This window comes from Peromyscus eremicus, chromosome 9 (genome assembly GCF_949786415.1).
Source record: "Peromyscus eremicus chromosome 9, PerEre_H2_v1, whole genome shotgun sequence".
Classification (NCBI taxonomy): domain Eukaryota; kingdom Metazoa; phylum Chordata; class Mammalia; order Rodentia; family Cricetidae; genus Peromyscus; species Peromyscus eremicus.
In genome coordinates this window covers 9,390,454-9,412,363 of record NC_081425.1, presented here as the reverse complement: position 1 = coordinate 9,412,363, position 21,910 = coordinate 9,390,454, and the positions used below count along the sequence as shown (strand labels likewise).

At 38.5% G+C, this 21,910-nt stretch overlaps 1 protein-coding gene across 1 annotated transcript in view; it reads left to right on the top strand.

The window, feature by feature from the left end:
* The window catches only part of Gpc5 (glypican 5), a 646,525-nt gene that overhangs the window by 33,113 nt on the left and 591,502 nt on the right, over positions 1-21,910 (top strand). The window lies entirely within an intron of this gene.

The following is a 21,910-nucleotide window of genomic DNA, read 5'->3' as shown; positions in this document are numbered from 1 at the left end:
GAGCCTTCCTGAGCACATATTAAAAATGAACAAGAGAAACTGTTATGTTATTGAAATAATCCATTGGAATATATATATATATATATATATATATATATATATATATATATGTGTGTGTGTGTTTTTTAAAAGATTTATTATGTATACAGTGTTCTGCTTCTGCTTGCATATATCCCTTCAGGCCAGAAGAGGGTGCCAGATCTCATTACAGATAGCTGTGAGCCACCATGTGGTTGCTGGGAATTGAACTCAGGACCTCTGGAAGAACAGCCAGTGCTCTTAACCTCTGAGCCGTCTCTCCAGCCTGGAATGTGTATCTTTATAGAGAGAGTTCTTCCAGTTTTCCATGATATTCACCCATCATTTTACCTCAGTGGAAACACGTATTTACAGATCCTATGGGAAAAAGAGGTAACATAAAACCTCATTGATTTTTATCTGGATAATCATAGATTTATTTTTAAAGATATGAATTGAAGAAATACTTATTTTGAGTTCTTTTCTGGCAACCCCACATGGTTTTCATAAGAACACAGTTTTGATATAATAAGAGCATCCAAGATTGGTAAATAGTAAATTAGGAGATATTAATTGATGTTTAAGGGCCAGCTAAACTCAGAATTCATCCCTAACTCAAACAGCATGTTGACACATAAAATTAATGAGATATGATTATGATTATTATGATTATAAGGCATACTGAAAGATAGATGGCCTTTTTCTGATTTTAGTCTTTTCTGTAAAATTCCTTATTACTGCAATAAAATAGTTTAATTTGTTTTCTCTCTTATAAGGCATTAGGTATTGTCCTTATGATTAAAATAAAAAAAAAGTACATGGCCTTTAAAACCAATTTATAACTTCTGCTTAACATAGGATAGAGGTTCTATTAGTCTTCTGTCTGAGAGGTATAATAATGTCAATATATGCAAATAATTTGCATGTTTATATGCATAACTAAATCACAAGGGTGACTTTTAGAATTATACTTAGTAAATAAATGCAGTAAATCAGAACAAAATTTAATTTGAGTTGAAATGTAGCTCATGATGAATTGATGATTTTTCTTCAGAAATTATGAAATGTCAGATTTTAAGATATTGGCTTAACTATGTTTTTGAGGGGCTGCAGAATGTAGCTTTATTTCTGTTATGGAATTTACTTATAAGAAATTGTGGGGAACTCATTGACATGCAATTTAAATAAAGATTTGTGATCTAAACTGGCAAAATTAGGAAGCCTTAGCTGCCCAGTGGAAATAATATCATTATTTCTCATGATAATGAGAGCATTGTGATATAGAGAATGTATTTTTTGTTGTATTTTTGTTTTGTTTTGTTTTTTTTTTTTGAGACAAGGTTTCTCTGTGTAGTTTTGGTGCCTGTCTTGGAGCTTCATCTGTAGACCAGGCTGGCCTTGAACTCTCAGAGATCTGCCTGGCTCTGCTTCCTGCGTGCTGAGATTAAAGGCGTGTACCACCACCTTTCGGCCTGAGAATATATTTTTTGAAGTGAATAGGCAAGAAGTAGAAAAGTCGAAGCTAAAGAGGGAGTTTCAGGTTGTCAGTCAAATGCTTGAGAAGGTAAGGCCAAAGCTGGGAAGAAATCTTAAAACGTGTACTTGAGAATGTCAATGAAAAGGTTTGCATGGGGAGTATTACTTATGAATTCTCATTTTTTAACCTTAAAGTTTATCCTTTCCAGAGCAGGTGGCCAGAGAAGGTTATGATAAATGCAGCCTTCTCTTAGTCAGTGGCATTAACTGCAGACAAGGGCATGGTTTCATCAGTTGCTGTCACATGGGTACTTAGTGTTGGAATCCTTTTTTTTTCCAAAGGTACCTTAGCAGACTTTCATTAATAACATATTTCTAAATAAATCATAAAGACCAAAAGATTTTGAAATCTGCAATTAAGATGTATTGAACTACTTAACATCTTTGTTGATATTGCTAAAGGCTGGGTGATGACCACCCCAGTAGCAAAATGGATATTAAGGTCTGGGACCATCACTCCCTGCCTAGTGTCATTTAATGTCTATAGTCTTTTGTTATTTTCTGTTTAGTAAGTTGCAGGTGCTGTGATTAACAGATGAACCTTGGCTTTTAAAATTAATTATAAACATAATAGTATATAGGCATTATGAAAATGATTTGCCATAATCAACTCTCAGAAGCTCCCATTGCTTATGTGAAGTTTCTCTCATAATCATGAAAAGACAATATAGATGTAGAAGCAATTTGTCCAGAGGCTTTTATTGGAAAAAAAAACTTTCAAGGATCCCAGCCCTAAATTAAATGCACAGAAGAGTTAACTTGGGGCATAATTTCATAAATGAACCTTAAATATATATGCCCAAAATAAGATGAAAGATCACTTTTGTTGCATCATAACCAAGCAGGCCATTTTGTCAATAAGTAATTGATAAATGAAATCTTTATTTGAAACAATCTATTACATTACATCCAATTCATTGGAAAGCAATCTGCTAGACAGAAATAAGTTCATGTCTCCTGAAAGTGGATTTGCTAATTTCATCATTACATTTTATTTTTAAATGTTTAAGGTCTTTATTTTTATTTTTTCCTTTTATTGAAAATAGCTCTTTTTCCTCATATAATATATCCTTATTATGGTTTTCTCTTCCTCTACTCCTCCCAGTTTCTTTCCGCCTTCCCTCCCATCCAGCTTCACCCCTTTTCTGTCTCTCCATAAAAAACAGATTTCTAATGTCTAATAATAAAATAAAATATAATAAAGCAAAATAAAATAAAGTAGGATAAAAAAGTAACACATTGGCATTGAACAAACAAAATTAAGGAGAAGAGCCCAAGAGAAGGCACAAGAGACAGAGACCCACTGTTCGCACACTCAGGAATCCCATAGAAACACTAAACTAGAAGCCATAATATATATACACAAAAGGACTTGTTAGAAAGAGAGAAAAAATACACAAATGAAAAATATAATTTTTAAAGGAAGAGCTCTGACATGATATTATGAGACAAGTAACCTCCAGGGTGTTTTTGAGATCATTTACTGTTGGCCATCCACTGTTGGGCATGCAGCCTACCCTTAAGGGTAGTTTTTCCAGTGAGTCTTCCTTGGAGGACACTAAACTTTCATCTGCAAATGGTTATCCATTGGAGATGGCTTCTGGGGAAGGGATGGGGCACATGTCCACTCTTCCTTTCAGCGCTAGGATCCATCTGATGTAGACCAGTGCAGACCCTGTGCATGCTGTCTCAATCTCTGTGATTTCTATGTGTGTAGATCTTGATGATTTAGAGGTCCTTGTTCTCCTGGTGTCCTCCATCCCTTCTGGCTCTTAATAGTCTTTTGGCCTCTTCTTCTGCAGAGTTCCCTGAGCCCTGAGGGGAGGGATTTGATAGAGACATCCCATTTAGGACTGAGTGTTCCAAGGTCTCTCACTCTTTGTGTATTATCTGCTGTGGGTCTCCATATTTGTTCCCATCTGCTGCAGGAGGAAGCTTCTCTGATGATGGCTGAGCAAGGCACTGATCGATGAGGATAGTAGAATGTCATTAGGAGTCATTTTGTTGTTCTTTTTTTTGTTTTTTTTTTTTGTTTTTTTTTTGTTTTTTTTAGAATAGCAGTATTGGTTTTATCCTAGGTTCCTGGTCTCACGTTCTTGGTCACTCAAGCAGTGTTGGGTATGGGTTTCATCTCATGGAGTGGGCCTTAAGTGAAATCAGATATTGGTTGTTTATTCCCACAAGCTTTGTGCCCCTATTGCACTAGCATATCTTGTAGGCAGGACACTATTGTAGATCAAAGGGTTTGTGGATGGAATGTTTCATTTACAGTTCTTTTTAAAAGTTTTTATTTAGGGGCTGGAGCGATGGCTCAGAGGTTAAGAGCACACTGGCTGCTCTTCCAGAGGTCCTGATTTCAATTCCCAGCAACCACATGGTGGCTCTCAACCATCTATAACGAGATCTGGTGCCCTCTTCTGGCCTGCAGGCATACATGCTGTATACATAATAAATATATAAATCTTAAAAAAAAAGAAGTTTTTATTTAATTTAAGAATTTCATTCATGGGCTTAGCATCTAGATTACTCCCATCCATCCCTCTCTATTCTCCAGTATCTCTCAAATTCCCCATCTCTGTTCCACATTCACGAAATCTTTAATTATTATTGTTTATATATATTTACATATGTGTAATGAATTATTTCCCCCAGACATTTTAAAATGTCAGATTTCAAAGTAATAGATTAAGAATGTATATATGTATGTACGTATATCTATATCTATCTATCTATCTATCTATCTATCTATCTATCTATCTATCTATCTATCTATCTATGTCCTACTGAGTACATTTAGCTTTGCTCAAATATACGTGTATCCATGGCTAACCTCTAAGGTTTGGACACCCTGTGCAGGAGCTGTTCCCTAAAGGAAACTGCTTCTCCTTTTGACAGCAGCCTTTAAATACCTATAGCTTTTCATGTAGAGGTGGGACCCTGTGGAATTGCCTCATCCACATTGGCATGCCGGTTGGTGTTGCCCTTGTGCCAGTCTTGTTGGGAGTTCACGGGTGTACTTCACCTGTCATGTTTAGGGAGCACCACCTAGCGACAGGTCCCCTGGCTCCTGTAATTCTGTCTCTTCCATGTTTTCCCCTAACTTTAGGTTCAGAATTGCAGTGCACTTGTATTAACCAGGACTGGGCACCCCACGGCCACTTATTCATTGCACGCTGACCAGTTGTGGACCTCTGTAATAGTTTTTATCTGTTGCAAAAAGAAGCTTCTTTGAGGGATGAGGTGTACCCTTAACTGTGGATATAAGGCTGAGTATTCAGAACATAGTTAGAAATTAATTTGCTTTAAGAAAATGACAATAGTAGGTTGTCCTACTTAGTCATGGTTAGTTAGCTGTTTGCAGTACTAAACATGGATTCCCTCTCACTGAGTGCCTGAGCTCAAATAGATAGTTACTAGTTACCTCTGAGATAAAAGGGCTACTACTGCACCACTGGGGGAAATCTTACCACTGTGCTCATTGTTGTGGTTCATAGTTTTTACTCTGAGTACAACTGCCTATTACTCCCTCTCCCCTGGAAATGTACATAGCACCTCCTGATACTCTGAGAATCAACCCTTAGCTAGGAGGCTTCCAGGTCAATTCCTGTTCCATTCCCCTAAGTCTTGAGTCTGAAGAATGTGGTGTCTCCAGCAAAAGGGCTCTACCTTCAAGTTCTGGAAGAAAACTGAGGGCCAAAGTAATAATTCATACTGCTTTGGGAGCTTCTTATGAGACCCTGACCAACAACTGAGGGAGCTTTCCCATGCCTGGAGCTAGGGTTTTGTTAGTCAGTTCATAGTTCTTTCGGGGAGCATCATCATCCTGTGTGGTGTAACTACATATATGGATGTGCGCGTGCGCGCACACACGTTTTCTTTCCCTCCCTCCCTTCCTCCCTTTCGCCTCTCTTCTCCCTTCCTTCCTTCTTTCTTTCCTTCCTTTTTTGTTTTTTCTTTTGATAGAATTTTTACTGTGTCATCCTGGTGGGTCTGGAACTCACTGTTACTATGTAGACCAAGCTGGCCTCAAATTCACGAGATCCTCCTGCTTCTACCTCCTGAGTGCTGGATTTAAAGACATGCATCAAAACGTCAGTACTCTATAAGTATTTTTAAGTAAGCTTCTAAAGTAATATGTTTCTCCACGTCTTTTTAAGAACATTCTTAGTATGACTTATCCCTCTTTTCCCCCTCTCTCCCTGTATTCTCCTTCCTCCCCAGTTAAACCTCCCATTTTCCCTCTTACCCCTTCCTAGCCACTGCGTTATCCTCCCTCTGTGACGGTCCCTTCACACAGGTTGTAAATTCAAATCATTTTTATGTTTTTATACAGTAGAATTACATTGTATAAATGTGCCACATTTTAATTATCCATTCATCCATCAGCTGAAGGACACTTAGGGTGTTTCTACTTCCTAGATATTGTGAATAAGGCAGCAATGAACATGGCTGAACCAGTCGTCTGTGGAGTAAGATGCTGAGTCCTTTGGGCACATGCCATAGGGTCATGTAGTAGATCTGTTTTTAGCTTTTGGATCTCCACCAGTTTACAACCCTACCTGTGGTGAACGAATGCTCCCCTTCCCCACACCCTGGCAGCGTTTGTTGTCAGTTGTTTTCTTGAGCTTGGCCATTCTGATTGGGATAAGATGCTATCTCAAAGTAATTTCCATTTTCGTTTTCCTAATTGCCAAAGGTATTGAATATTTTTAAAGATATTTCTTAGTCATTTTAATTTTTTCTTTTGGGGATGCACTGGTAACATATGTAGCCAATTTATAAATTGTATCATGTGTTTTGTTGCTTCTTTATGTTTTGAGTTCTTTGTATATTCTGGCTATTAATGCTCTCTCAGAGTTTATTTTTGTACATGTTGAAACACATGGGTCTAATTTCCCTCTTCTACATGTGGAAATCCACTTTTCCCAGTGCCATTTGTTGAAGGTTCTGTCTTTGTCAAATATCCGACAGCAGTAGTTACATGGACTTATATTTTCTCAGAGATTTTGGTGTGTTGTGATTTTTGTTTTTGTTTAGTTTCTGGAATATTTTAGTTTCTTCTTTGACACATTCTTTGTTCAGAAATGTGTTCTTTAACCTCCATAAGTTGTATAATTACTAGAGACTCTTTAGCTGTTGATTTTACACCTTATTACATTGTAGTCAGAAAGGATACACAGAGTTATTTCAATTTTTCTTTTTGTGTTGAGCTTTCCTTTGTATCCCAGAATGTGATCCCTCTTGAAGGCTCTTCAGGAGCTGTGGAGTAGAATGTATGCTTTGTTGTTTGAGCACAGTAGATATTGGTTAAGTCCATGCGATGTATAAAATCATTTAATTCTGTTTTTTCCTGTTTTTTTTTTTTGTCCAGATTATCTGTCTATTGGAAAGTAGAGTGTTGAAATCAGTTACTAAAATGGGATTAATCTGTGTTTTGAAGTCCAGTAGTACATTTTTTATGATTTGGGGTGTGCCAGAGTTGGATGTATAGAGGCTTAAGATTGCAATGCCATCTTAGTTAATGGTTCCTTTGATCAGAAGGAAGTGTCCTGATCTCTCTCTCTCCTGATTAGTTTTAGTGTGAAGTCTATTTTAATCAGATATTAGGATAGTGACATCCTGGCTCCCTTTTCTTGGAATACACTTTTTTTTTTTATCATTTTACTCTAAGTTGGTGGGTATTTTCAAGGTACCAGTTTTTCAAAATTATTTTGTCAACAAAATAATAAATTAAATTATTAAAGTCAACAAAACGATGGATTTTAAATTTTTACAATTTACTTATTTTATGTGTATGGGTGTTTTACCTGCATATATGTTTGTGTAGTACCTGTGTGCCTGGTGTCTGTGGAAGCCAGAAAAGGGTATTGGATTCTCTGGAACTAGAATTGAAGACAGTTGTGAGCTGCCATGTGGATTCTTGGAATTGAACTCAGGTCCTCTGGAAGAGCAGCAAGTACTCTTAACTGCTGAGCCATCTCTCAAGCCCCTGGATTTTGTTTCTTAATCTGGTCAGCTAACCTGTGTCTTTTGAGTGGGATATTGAGGCCATTAGTATTTAATAGCATCATTGAATGGTGTGTGTTGATTACTGTTGTTATCTGCAGTTTGTGTTCTTATCATGTGTTTCAATATTTACAGTTTCATTTGTTTTCTGTCTGTAGCCTCTTGGCTATGCTATTCCTCCTCTCAGTCTAAAGTATAGTGTCCAGTATTGTCTGTAGTATTGGTTTTATAGGCATGAATTACTTTAGTCTCTTTATATTGTAGGAAGTGTTTTTTTTTCGATAGTTTCCCAGGATAAAGTCATCTGGGTTGGTATCTGTGGCATTTTAGAGCTTAGAATATTGCTCCAGGCTTTTCTGGTCTTTGAAGTTTCCACTAAGAAATCAGCTGTTATTCTGATGTGTTTTCCTTTATATATGACATGTGATTTTTTTCCCCTGGCTTCTTTCAATACCGTCTCTTAGTTCTGTGTACTTAGTGCTTCAACTATAGTATATCGGGGGGGTGGGGGAGCTTTCCTCTTTGGTCTTGTCTGATGTTCTGTGTGCAAGTACGTCTTTCCTAATTTGGGGGCAGTTCCTCAGTGATCCTGTTGAAGGTCTGGGATTCCTCTCCTTCTTCTATGCCTATAATTCATAGACTTCGTCTTTTCAGGGTATTGCAAAGTTCCTGCATACCCCTTTAGTGTGCTTTCCCCATATCTGAAATAGTTTGTTTAAGCCATCCAGTTCCTCTATTTTGAGTATTGACTTCTATCTTCTACTTGATCCATTCTACTGGTAAGACTTTTCTATGAGTTTTCTAATAGAATTATCTTTTCAATTCCATGTTCAATTCTGGGCTCTCTTCAATATTTCTCTTTCTTTACTGAATTCAGTTTTTATATCCCGAGTTTCCCTTGTGATTTCATTCTGCCACATTACTTGTACTTTCTTGGCATTTGCCCAGGAGTTTTCTCTTTCCTCTTTAGGTTCTCCGAGATGTTTGTTCATGCCTTCTGTAAACACTCTGGATTCTTTGACCACGTTTATGGTTATTCTTCTAAATTCTGTGTCCTGGCCTTCATATAGGTAAGTCTCACCAGAGAACATTTCTATAGGCCTGGTGTGTTTCGGGGAAATATACAGTCTTGCCCTTTCCTATCGTCTGTGGTTTTGTGATGTGACCTGGACATGTTGATTTCTCTCCTTGGTTGTGTGTCAGATGTGAGAGTCCATCCTGCCTCTGTTCAGCAGAAGTTTGTTGTGTTTTTGTTGTTGCCCACATCTGGTTCAGTTCCATCAGGAATGAAGAAGTGGTAGGTCAGTCCTTTCAAAACTCAATGCTGAGTTTTGATTAGAGAGACGGGGGGCGGGGATTCTAATTTAGTTGAAACCAAGCAAGCATGCAAATGTGACTTCTGGTTAAGGGTTCTGCCTAGCTTCTCTGCAAGCTACCTGAGCTATCACTGAGAATATGAGATGGTGCAGGTGAGCCGGGATCTAGAGCCCTCACCACTCACTAGGCTAAGGTGGTGCACATGGTATCTGCTAGCCCTGGGGGTCTTGGGTTATGCAGGCAGGCAAGGTTCTGGGGAGCCTGGAAGACTGAGTTTGAACAGACTTCAGGACTGAAGCGATGTCTGAGTGTTAGAAAGGCAAGATCAGGAGAGGTTCAGGGGCCTGTACTAGGCTAGGCCAGCACACAAGCTGGACAACTGGAATTAGGCCTTGGGGTTGGGGATGCTTTGGGCAGGTGAGGTTCTAGAGAATTCACCAGTCTGGGTTGGTGAACCAGCATCATTTACATTTGCTACTTAAAAGAGTGGTGTTGGACTGTAAAAGATATTTGACTGGTATGTAGTGGCCTTTTCCCTCATTGGTCCTGTGGGACTCTATGGAAACAAGGTTTTTAATCAGTCCTTGCCTATGGCCAGCCAAGATTATCATTTGGATTTCTGGATTTAGTGTCCTCCAGTCTACTGTTAGATGGAGGCTGGTGGATGACAAGGGTGAGAAAAGATGACAAGAAGACTAGAAGAGTCTTGGGTTTATCTTGTGTACAGTTCACATTGGTGTTTATCTACTCAGCTACGCCATGTGTAGGCTATTAGGCCAGAGTCAGCTTCAGGAACAACTCTACTTTTTCAAAATAAAGAATTTACTAGAGTTCATCTCAGTTGTATTTTCTCATAATAAACAAAATACTAATCAAAAAATGTTGCTTTGAGGGTTCTGTGTGATGGCTGGAGATGTCAGTGTTTACTGGGTCAGTCATGTTCGGAGCATTTTGTAACCTACAGGGAGTAAGCTGATGTCCTCATGTCTACTCTGCACAGAGAATCAGAGCTGTCTTCAGAGAGCCCTGCACTGCCCTTGTCACAGCGCAGACAGTCACTGTGCCTCATTTGCACGGCATGCATAGTGCTCATGAATTAAGCAGAAGAGCCCTGGATGACCAGGAGTACCTGTCCCTTTGGCCTCTAATGATGACTGTGATCATCTGCTTTAAATATACTTTGAGAATTGTTACAATCAATGTTTTATTTATGTGTGCGCTGAAGTGTGGTGTGACTCATGCAACAATAGGGACATGGACAGAATGTGTCCTGCACTGAAGAAAGCAGATCAGTTCTCATAGTTCTCACCTTCCCAGTCTCTGCTTCAGAACAGAGGTGACATTTTATTCTCCAACATAAAACTATCAGAAATTTCAGTTAACTGATGGAAGCAGATGCAGAGATCCACAGCCAAACACCAGGCTGAGCTCTAGGAGTCCAGTCGAAAAGAGAGAGGAGAGATTCTATGAGCAAGGGACATCAAGATCATGATGGGGAAACCTACAGAGATGCCAAAGCAAACTAGTGGGAACTCATGAAATTTAGATCAACAGCTCTGGAGCCTCCGTGGGACTGGACTAGGCCCTCTGCATAAGTGAGGCAGTTGTGCAGCTTGATCTGCTTAAGGGGCCCCCTGGCAGTAGGATCCAATCCATCCCTGGAGCATGAGCTCGCTTTTTGGAGCCCAATAACTATGGTAGGACATCTTACACAGCATTGATGCAGAGGGAGGGGCTTGGACCTGCCTCAACTGAATGTATCAGGCTCTGCTGACTCCCCATGGGAGACCTTATCTTCTTGTAGGAGGGAATGGGGGGTGAGTTGGGACAGAAGGCTGGGGGGGCAGGAGGAGGAGGAAAGAGGGCATTTGTGACTGGTATGTAAAATGAATAAAAAAATTCTTAATTAAAAAAAGCATAAAACTCAGTGATATTTTAATTGAAGGACATAAGAAATTTGTGTTCCACATAAATTGGGGTGATAAGACTAAGAAATGAAATCTTTCCTTCCTAGTACACTGTTCCCTACTTCCTTTCCATTCAAATACACTTAAATATTTTTTAAATAAACCTAAGTAGCTGCTTGTCCATATGGTAGAAGTTCCCAATGTCATAATATGGCATTAAAATGAACATTATTGCATAATCTTAGTGGTTAATGACATTTAGAATAGAAATCATTTACATTTTTGTTTATGATTTCATTCTCTTGGCTTATTAAATTTTACCCTTTAATTATAAATACTTGAAAGATTGGCAAGCTTTTCTTTTATATTTGAAAATTTAAGACCAAGAATTAATAAAAATACATTCTGGTATTTTCTGAAATATTGGAGTATGTTCAAAATTAAACATCATGGTTTCTTGTTTGTTTGTTTTATTTTGTGGGTTTTTTTTGAGACAGAGTTTCTCTGTGTAAGAGCCTGGCTGTCCTATACTCATTCTGTAGACCAGGCTGGCCTCAAACTCACAGTGATCCCCCTGCCTCTGCATCCTGAAATGCTGGGATTAAAGGTGTGGGCCACCAAAGCCTGACTAAACATCATGTTCTTAAAAACAGATTTATTTAATTTTATTTGATGTGTATGGGAGGTATTGACTGTGTGGATCTGTGCAGCACTTACATAAGATGCTTGCAGAGTCCAGAGGGACCTCAGATCCTCTGCTGGAGTTATGGATAGTTGTGAGCGTCCATGTAGATGTTGGGCTGTTACTCTGGAAGAACAGCCATTGTTCTTAACTGCTGAGCTATCTCTCCAGCCTAATTACCCTAATTTAAAAAGCAGATGCAATAAAGATGAGTGTCAGTAAAGAGAAATATGTGGAAAGACTATTTGAATAATGATATAATTTAAAACTTTTCCCTTTATTTGTAAGAACTGTATACACGCATACAATGAAAGGTCATATCTACTCTCATTTTCCTCTCCAAGTCCCCATAGCCTCCCACCACATCCTTTTTTTTTTTTTTTTTAATCCACTAAGTCCAGTTTTCAAGATGGCCATATGTGCCATCATCTACTGGAGCATGGAACCCTACTAGCTGCAATATTCTCAGCCCTGAAAACATACATACGTGTGTGTGTGTGTGTGTGTGTGTGTGTGTGTGTGTGTGTGTGTGTGTATGTATGTATGTCTGTGTATGTCTGTGTGTCTGACTGAGTAGGTTATATTTAGATCTATACACACACACACACACACACACACACACACACACACATATATATATATATATGCAATAGCAACTAATGAAAAAAGAGGTCATGAAATGCAAGGAGGGCAAGGAGGGGTAAATGGGAGGGTTTGGAGGGAGGAAGGGAGGGAGAAAGAATAATGAAGAGATGTGGTGTATTGTGTTCTCCAAAATATTGTGCACCCTAATAAACTTATCTGGGGTCAGAGAACAGAACAGCCACTAGATACAGAGGCCAGAAAATGGTTGCACACACACCTTTAGTCCTAGCATTTTGAAGGCAGATATCCATCCGGATCTCTGTGAGTTCAAAGCCACACTGGAAACAGCTAGGCATGGTGACTCATGCCTTTAATCCCAGGAAGTGATGCCAGGAAGCAGAAAGGTATATAAGATGTGAGGACCAGGTGAAGCTTTTAGGTTTTTGAGCAGCAGTTCAGCTCAGATCCATTCAGATGAGGACTCAGAGGCTTCCAGTCTGAGGAAACAGGATCAGCTGAGGAATTGGTGAGGCGAGGTGGCTGTGGCTGGTTCTGCTTCTCTGATCTTCCAGCATTCACCCTAATAACTGGCACTGGGTTTGTTTTTATTAATAAGGCCTTTTAAGATTCGTGCTACAAAGAGAAAAAAAAGGAGGAAGGATGCTGCTCTCCTCACTGCTGTAGCTCCTCAGGAAGGAATGTGGCCTCCTCCATCTATGCCTTGAATTTGACCATTGGATCTTGTGTGGTTTTATGCACATAACCACAACTGCTATGAGTTCATGATTGTGATAGTCCTAAGATATCCAGAAGACACCATGTCACAGCATCCCCCCATCTTCTGGCTGTTACAGTCTTTCCATTCCCTCTTCTGGAATGTCCCCTCAGCCTTAGTGGCTTACTAGAAATGTTATGTTAAGGAAGTTTGGTTGGCTAATGATATTTTAAAATTTTTATTATTGAGATTATAATATAATTACAATATTTCTCCTTTCTCTTTCCTTCCTTCAAGCCCTCCCATATATTCCTCCTACTGTCTTTCAAATTTATGGCCTTTTTTCATTAATTGTTATTAAATGAATATATGTATATTTATATGAATATATAAATTCACAAATGTATATACACACCCATATAAGTATATATATATGTATATACGTATATATTTCTTGTTCAGTCTGTATAATGTTACTTTATGCATGTTTTCTGGGATGACACTTTGGTATTGGATAACCAGTTGCTGTGCTCTTCCCTGGGGAAGGCATTTCTCTCGCTCTCAGAATTTCTTAGTTGTCTGTAGTTCCTTGTGTAGGGTTGAGGCCTCATGGGCTTTCCCCCATGAATAATGATATTTTTAGCAGTAAGAAATATTTGATGAAAAGCTTGGAGTGAAGAGAAAATGTAGCTTTTCAGAGATTAGTTCCCTGCTCCAGTGCTCCAGTGCTCAGTGCAGACATGCAGCAGGTGTAATTAAATAAGCTACAGGAATAAGTGAAGTGATGTGTGGTACTTAGCACGGGAAGGTTTCCAGGGAGGTGGAAGATTGCATCACTCCCTCTCTCTCTTTCTCTCTCTCCTCCTTCCCAGTTTTGGTACCTCTCTCCTTTTCCAATATTGATGTTTTTACTATGTCTGTTGAGTACTTACTAGGTACCAAGACATTTAAATTGTACCCAATATTCAAATATTAATCAACTTTACATTTATTGCTTCATTCAGACTTGTGTTACGCTACTGTGCTTCAGCTTATCAATCATGAATTAAGATGGGGCACTGCACAATGGCACCCAAGGAAATTCCACTTTTCCTGCAGGTAAAGTTCGTTAGCTCATACAGCAGCCATCAATGCAGTTGTTTGTATCCAATCGTCCTTTTTCTCTAAAAATTAAAAAATGGTTTGTTAGTATGTGTCAGCAGGTTGCTATTAGTTATGGGAAATAGGTCAGCGCTGTGGGATTTTCTGTATGGCAAATGTGTTGCTGATTAGTCAATAAATAAAACACTGATTGGCCAGTGGCTAGGCAGGAAGTATAGGCGGGACAAGGAGGAGAATAAAGCTGGGAAGTGGAAGGCTGAGTCAGAGAGACACTGCCAGCTGCCACGTTGACAAACAGCATGTGAAGATGCTGGTAAGCCACAAGCCACGTGGCAAGGTATAGATTAATAGAAATGGATTAATTTAAGCTGTAAGAACAGTTAATAAGAAGCCTGCCGGGCTGGAGAGATGGCTCAGAGGTTAAGAGCACTGACTGCTCTTCCAGAGGTCCTGAGTTCAATTCCCAGCACCCACATGGTGGCTCACAACCATCTATAATGAGATCTGGCGCCCTCTTCTGTATACATAATAAATAAATAAAATCTTTAAAAAAAAAAAAAAAAAAAAAAAAAAAAAAAAAAAAAAAAAAGAAGCCTGCCACGGCCATACAGTTTGTAACCAATATAAGTCTCTGTGTTTACTTGGTCGGGTCTGAGGGGCTGTGGCACTGGCAGGTGAGAGAGATTTGTCCTGACTGTGGGCCAGGCAGGAAAACTCTAGCTACAGGTCAGTCTCCCGTATTCTAGGTAAAAGTTACAAGTTTTTAAATTTCGGCTGGAAATAAGCTTGTTTTGCATGAAACATTATCAGTTGTGAAACATCTCTAATTTTAATGTCATGTTTACACTGGCAAACTCTTTTGTAAACTCTTAAAAAGTAAATCTGGGGACTCTGGAGGTCTGTAGGTGATGTGCTTGTCCTGCCGTCCTAAGGCCCTGAGTCTGATTCCCAGCAGCTATGGAAAAAGTTGCATGTGTCCCATTGTGTGGGGGTTTGAGAGAAAATGGCCCATGTAGGGAGTAGCACTATTAGGAGGTGTGGCTTCATTAGAGAAGATGTGGTCTTCCTGGAGGAAGTGTGTCACTATGGTGGGCAGGCTTTGAGGTCTCCTGTGTTCAAGCTGTGCTCAATTTGGCACACAGTTGCTTCTGCTGCCTGCAGATCAAGATGTAGAGCTCTCAGGTCTTTCTCCAGCCCCATGTCTGCCTGCCTGCAGCCATGAAGATAATAGACTAAACCTCTGAAATTGTTAGCCAGTCCTAAGTAAATGTTTTCATTGATGAGAATTGCCGTGGTCATGTGTCTCTTCACAGCAATAGAAATCCTAGCTAAAACAGAGCAGGTTATACTTTGGAATGTATGAGTGAGTATATATATATATATATATATATTCATGCAATAACAATGAAAAATGAGACCATGAATTTGGAAGAGAGCAAGGAGTATATAGGAAAGTCTGAAGGGAGGAAAAGGAAGGGAGAAATGTTATAATTAAATTATAATCTCAAAAAAGTTTTAAAAAAGTAAAAAATAAAATCTGGTTGTGGGATCCTATTTCCAGGACTTCGTGATAGAGGCAGGGGGATCCCAGGCCCTGTGAGTGTGTGCCTGGGGGTGTGTGCAGAGGTCAGGAGACAAGTTGTAGGAGTTCTGCCATGTGGGTTCTGGAGACAGAACTCAGGTGATAAGGCTGGTGGCAAGCGTCTTTACCTTCTGAACCACTCCCCCAGCCTTCAGTTGGACTGATAGAACATGCTCCTTGGCTGGCTTACTAGATGTTTATTGTGTTGCTCTTCAGGGCAGCACAATCAGGTCACACCCACCAGTCTTTGAGTGACTTGTCAGTTACTTTCTTTCCACAGGGTATTGTCATGATTTTAAAAGGTAGGTGTGATAGACACAAAGTGGCACTTGTTTGGGAAGTGTGTGGGCTGCCTGGTGATTACAGAGCATGAATGTTTCTTCTTTTCTTCACCAGGTTCTTTGTTTTGTGCATTATGAGCCCCCATGAATATATTATGTACACATGTCTACACACCTCGGGAATATGTAAAGATATCAACTTAGCTTCCCAAATTTGAAAATCTCATGAAGATAATTGAAACTTCTTTCTGTATTCTATAAAAAGGCTGAGTACTGTGCATCCTGAGGGTGGCAGCCTTGTGGTTACTCTTGCTGTAACTGTTGTTGTAACTTGTTACTGTGTAGCCCGAATTCTAATTGGTCTTAATAATAAGAACCCAGAATCAGATGTCAAGAGTGAAAGCCGAAAGATCAGAGAAGCAGAGCAGCAGCCACCAGACTTCTTACCTCTGTGAATCCTCAGAATGAAAAGGGGCAGAGCTCCTGTTTCCACTCGCCTTATATTCCTCTCTCTGCCCAGCCATATCACTTCCTGTTTCCTCCTCCCAAGTGCTGGGATTAAAGGTGTGTACCACCACTGCCTGGCCCTTATGGTTAGTTAGTGGCTAGCTCTGCCCTCTGACCTCCAGGCAAGTTTTAATTTTTAGAGCACAAACAAACTATCACTACATTACAATCTTCCTGACTTTTTGTTGTTCCCTATTTCTTTCCTATCAAATTAAGTCAACACAACACACAAACTCATACCTACCTATGATGTTTGTATATGTAAATCTTATCAGTCGTTATCTACAACTGATGGAGATGACAACTTACGGACCACAGTTTCACACTGACCGCCAGCTGCTATGGTCTGCATGCCTTTTTTCCCCCCTGCATTGCAGATCCTCAAGGCCCAAACCTTCTGTTATTCCCTCTGGGTCATAGATCTTCTGGGATGGAAAACTCTAGTCTTCACCTTAGATGGTAAGATGCTGTATCTCCTAGTTTCCAACACATGTATGAACACTGAAATATTAAATGTCCACCATGTGGCTCTCAGCGCCAATGTGAACCAAGTGCTTTATGATTACTCTCATGACTATTGAGTATTAGGGGGATGATTAAATTTACAAATCAGTAAATTTGTAAAGCACAGTAATCTTAATAAAGTACAGATGAAGTGTATAGTCTTTTCTGTTATTATGTCTATTATATATTTTTAAATATTCAGTTATATGATAGTTCAATGACAAGAAGTGGGCAATTCTTACTTGCTTATAAAACATAGATTTTTTAAAATCTTAAAAAATGATAACTTCTGAAGAAGCAATAATTGTGGGCAAACTTAATCATGGATTTTCATAAAACCAAAATATATTTTGATCAATGTTTGTCTTATTTTCTTATGGCTACATATTTTGTTTTTGTTTTTGTTTTTTGAGACAGGATTTCTCTATGTAGCTTTGAGCCTTTCCTGGAACTCACTTGGTAGCCCAGGCTGGCCTCGAACTTGCAGAGATTCACCTGGCTCTGCCTCCTGAGTGCTGGGATTAAAGGCGTGTGCCACCACCGCCCGGCATATGAAATAAAAGAAGTAAAATAAAAATACCCTTTCTTGAATACTGTAGAGGAATATACATTAAAGCAGAGTTGCAATATAACTACTACACATTTTGATTATTTTTTTATTTTTGGTTTTTCGAGACACGGTTTCTCTGTGTAGTTTTGGTGCCTGTCCTGGATCTCACTCTGTAGACCAGGCTGGCCTCGAGCTCACAGAGATCCACCTGGCTCTGCCTCCTGAGTGTTGGGATTAAAGGTGTACACCACCACTGCCCAGCTACATTTTGATTTTTATAATTCAATAAGATGAATTATTAAGAAAAAAATTACCAATGGAGCAAATAGTGACGAGTGAAACTGTATGCAGTCAATTGCCAATCTATACTTTTCCCTTAGTTTATTCCTATTCAACAAATATTTGAATATGGGCATTTTTGCCAATTGTTTCAGTTACCATGTGGATATGTATTTTATAATTAATAGTTCTGTAAATGAAATCATTCTAATGTCAAAAGTAAGGTGGAAAAGGCTGGTGCAGGCACTGAAGAGAGAGCACAGCAGTTAGGAGTGTTTACTACTCCTGCAGAGCACAGACCTACGTGGTAGCTCCGAAGTGGCTATTATCTCCAGTCCTAGGGAAGCTGATGTTCTCTCCTGGCCTTCATGGGTGCCAGGCACACATATAGTATACGCACACTCATGCATGAACACTCATACACATGATATTAAAGGCGACATATCTTTAAAAATAAATAAAAAGCTAGTGGAAAATGGAGAATGGGGTTCATTTTAGTATTACTTAATACATTTTATATAGAAGTACTTTTATTACAAATTATTCTGGGCTGGAGAGATGGCTCAGTGGTTAAGAGTACTGCCTGGTCTTTCAAAGGACCTGGGTTTAATTCCCAGTACCTACATGGCAGCTTACACCTGTCTATAAGTCCAGTTCTAGGGGACCCTCACACATGTATACACCAATGCATATAAAACAAACTATTCCTAGCTTATAGCTGTTATAAATTCTTTGTGTTGAACCGAAGTTTGTTGACTGCTGTCTATATGACTTACCAGCTTTTCTCAACAGTTGTTTTAGTGTTAATTTATTTAGTTTTAAGAAGGATAATTTGCCCCTGAGAAGTGTACAATGTAACTAATTAGTTTAAAAAATAAAATTGTCAATATTTTGAGAGCTCATAGTTTTATGCTCAAGAGCCTACAAAATTATATATATGTATAATTACAATTACTTCAGTTTTAGAAGAACTATAATTTTTTTTGTTTTGTTTTTGTTTTTCGAGACAGAGTTTCTCTGTGTAGCTTTGCGCCTTTTTCCTGGAACTCACTTGGTAGCCCAGGCTGGCCTCGAACTCACAGAGATCCGCCTGGCTTTGCCTCCTGAGTGCTGGGATTAAAGGCGTGCACCACCACCGCCCAGCTGAAGAACTATAATTTAATGACATTAAAATATTAAAGAAGTTACCTAGACATAGGTTGTATACCTTTAATCCCACCTGAGAAGTAGAGGCAGGCAGATCTCTGTGAGTTCCAGGTCAGCCTGGTCTACATAGTGAGTTACAGGATAGCCAAAGCTATGTAGAGAGACCCTGTCTCAAAAAACTTTTTGAAAATTAAGAAATTAATTTACAATTTAATAACATACTTTCAACTTTTGCATATTATCTCATGGCATTTTTAATGAGCTGCTAATTTATATTTGAACATGATTACTGTGTAGCTTGTGTTATATGGAAATGTTTTTTCTATTTTTATTATTGGTGAACATCTTCCAGTATAGTGAACTTAGGGACAACGAATAATGTTATAGTGATAGGGCATGGTAGAAAATGGAATGGGAAGTATTTACAAGGTTTGAAGTAGTGTTTGTGGGCAGCAAGAAGTGAAATCAACAAAAAATAACTCAACACTTTAGACAACTAGTTAATAGTAAAATCAACATTTAGGATGTCTGGTGTTTTTCATTTTTAGCTGTTTTTATTTACTTGACAGAAGGGTACAGGTGAAGTAGCATCCATGTACATGCTTGAGCAGCTGCAGTGGAACATTATGGGTGACACAAGATTCATCTATTCATTCAATAAATATTCATAGGGCAAATGAGCAACATCTATTTTCTTGCATTGTTTTAAGTCTCTGAATGAAAAAAAAACACTTGCCTTATACAAGTATAATTTAGGCTACATTAAATAAATGCTTTGGAAAATTAAAGAGAGCAGGGTGAAGGGGACCAGAATTATTCAAGGTTGCAATTTTAGATTGGATATTCAGAGAAGAGGAAATATTATAGCAAAGGTTTGAAGTGGAGGAATTAGTTACATGTCTATCTGTGAGAAACACATTGTAGCATGAGGGGGTAGCCTGAAGGTCCTAGAAAGCCTCAGGTGGTGGAGGATATCAGCAAGGAGGCAGGAGCATCTTAACAGCAATGAGGATATATAGTTCAGGGAGTGGAAGTGATGTCATAGAGGCAACCGGGGGCAGAACAGGTGGGCCATACAGGGTCTCTTCTGAAACAAGAGTTTTTCCACATATGTTTTTGATTTGAAAAATTGTCTGTACTCTTTGGACTAGCTTGTGCTAGGACTATATTGAGCCTAAGCCCAGCTAGGAAATTAATTCATAATTCAGAAGAGACATCATAATGTCTTAGGCCCAGTTTTTTTTACAGTGGAGGCAATAAGCAGTTGTCAGATTTAGGGCATATGATCACCAGTGTCCCTGGGGCATAGTGAAAGGAAGTAACGATAGAATGGACCTGGTGTAGTGAAATATGTGGGTGTGTCTGTGCAGTAGCTGCCTGGGGTGCTATGAAATCATGAAGGCCACCTGTGGGATCGTAATGGCTCACCTTTGACCCAGATATGATGAATATTTGTGTGGAGTAGCCAGAAGACTGCTGTATGGCCTGCCTTGTAAAATGATAGAAATATTTCTATAATAAAACATGTCTATAAAATTTCATAATAATAACTTACCTTGAAAGCTCTAGAAAAGCAAGAAAAGTAAATGGGAAGAAATGACTAAGCCCAGGGTTGAAATCAATGACATAGAAACAAACAAACAAACAAATCCCATGCCTATATATGAGAAAATAATTTTGACAAAAAAAATCATGATTTCTTGATGCTATATAATGAAACATATTTATAATATTTAGGATAATTTAAATATGAAGGTCAGAAAGACATGAATAGTACACAAAGTTGATTTGACTAAAATCTGAAGCAAAGTGAGCATTATGAAGATAATTCATGCAATTAGGCAACATTGAATAAAGATGAGTGCTTGTAATTAAACTGAAGGTCATGAGTTTGTAACGAGAGATTTGTTTTAGACAAAAAGATACACCATAGATATATAAAAATTAAAAATAAAATTAAAACTAACAACTCAACACATGAATTTCTCTGGCGTTTAAGACTCATTGAGGTCTATTTTAAAATATTGCCAAAATATTCATAAGCCAAGGCTATATTTGCTAGTTCATACAGATTGAAAATGAAATAATTTCTGTTTAACCAAGCAATATCAATAGCTGTCAATCATTTAAATAATAGGCTTTCCTTGTAACTTCTTTCATCTATTACAAATATTTGCAGTTTTATAATTAACAGTTGCTATTAAATTAACAAATTCACATAGCATTATAGTCTATTATAAACTATTAGATACAGTTGATTAAAATGTAGCGGAGTTCTTAATATTTGAACTGATAGTTTTTGTAGCCTTGGGGGAAGAGCAGATTAGGATTTAAATATTACACTATCATTCTCAACATTCAATTGAGGGAGTAATAAGGTGTAATAGAAAATGAGATACCTCTCTTTCTTCAAACAGAGGACTTAAATTTTCTAACCATTCTCCAGTGTAGCTGTTCATGATGGGAAATTATCCATGCATATCTTTGTGCTTTCAAAATGAAATATATGTAGCAGTAAATGGAATACAGATACTATGGCTTTTGTGCAGAGGACAAAGGGTTTCACGTGACACCTCCACATCCAGGGAATTACAATAGTAAATAAATAAAGGGTAGTTGTTGGATAAGCTATGCTTCACTTTTTTTTAATTCCAGAGTAATTTTGCCTATGGACAAACTTGGTATAAACAAAGATAATTGAACTTTTGCACCCTAAAGGACACTGTACTCTTGTACTAGTGATTTGACTTCATCCCCTCAGGGTATAAGCTTGACTTGAATGTTAATTTAAAAAACATACTCCATATTTTTCCTTAAGTAGGAATACATTGAAGATAGTCCATAATAGAGGACTGCTCCTTGCAGTGGGAAAAACATTTATTGTGAATGGATGGAAAGTATGCTTACGAGTTGAAGAAGTACTGCTAAAGAGTTTGGAAGTCCAAATTTTGATGCTGTTTTTAGACTGGTTTTCTGGGTCTCAATTTTCTTGCTGTGAAAATAGAAAGTAACAGTGTGGGATATATTGTGTATCCTAACAAACTTATCTGGGGATGAGAGGACAGAGCCAGCTGCTAGCAGAGAAGCCAAAGAGACTCCGGCCCACGTCGGGTGGAGACTCCGGTGGCCATGTGCAGCTTGGTGGCTTTTTAGTGAATTTGTGCCACAAATGTTGGGTTGCCAGATGTAACACG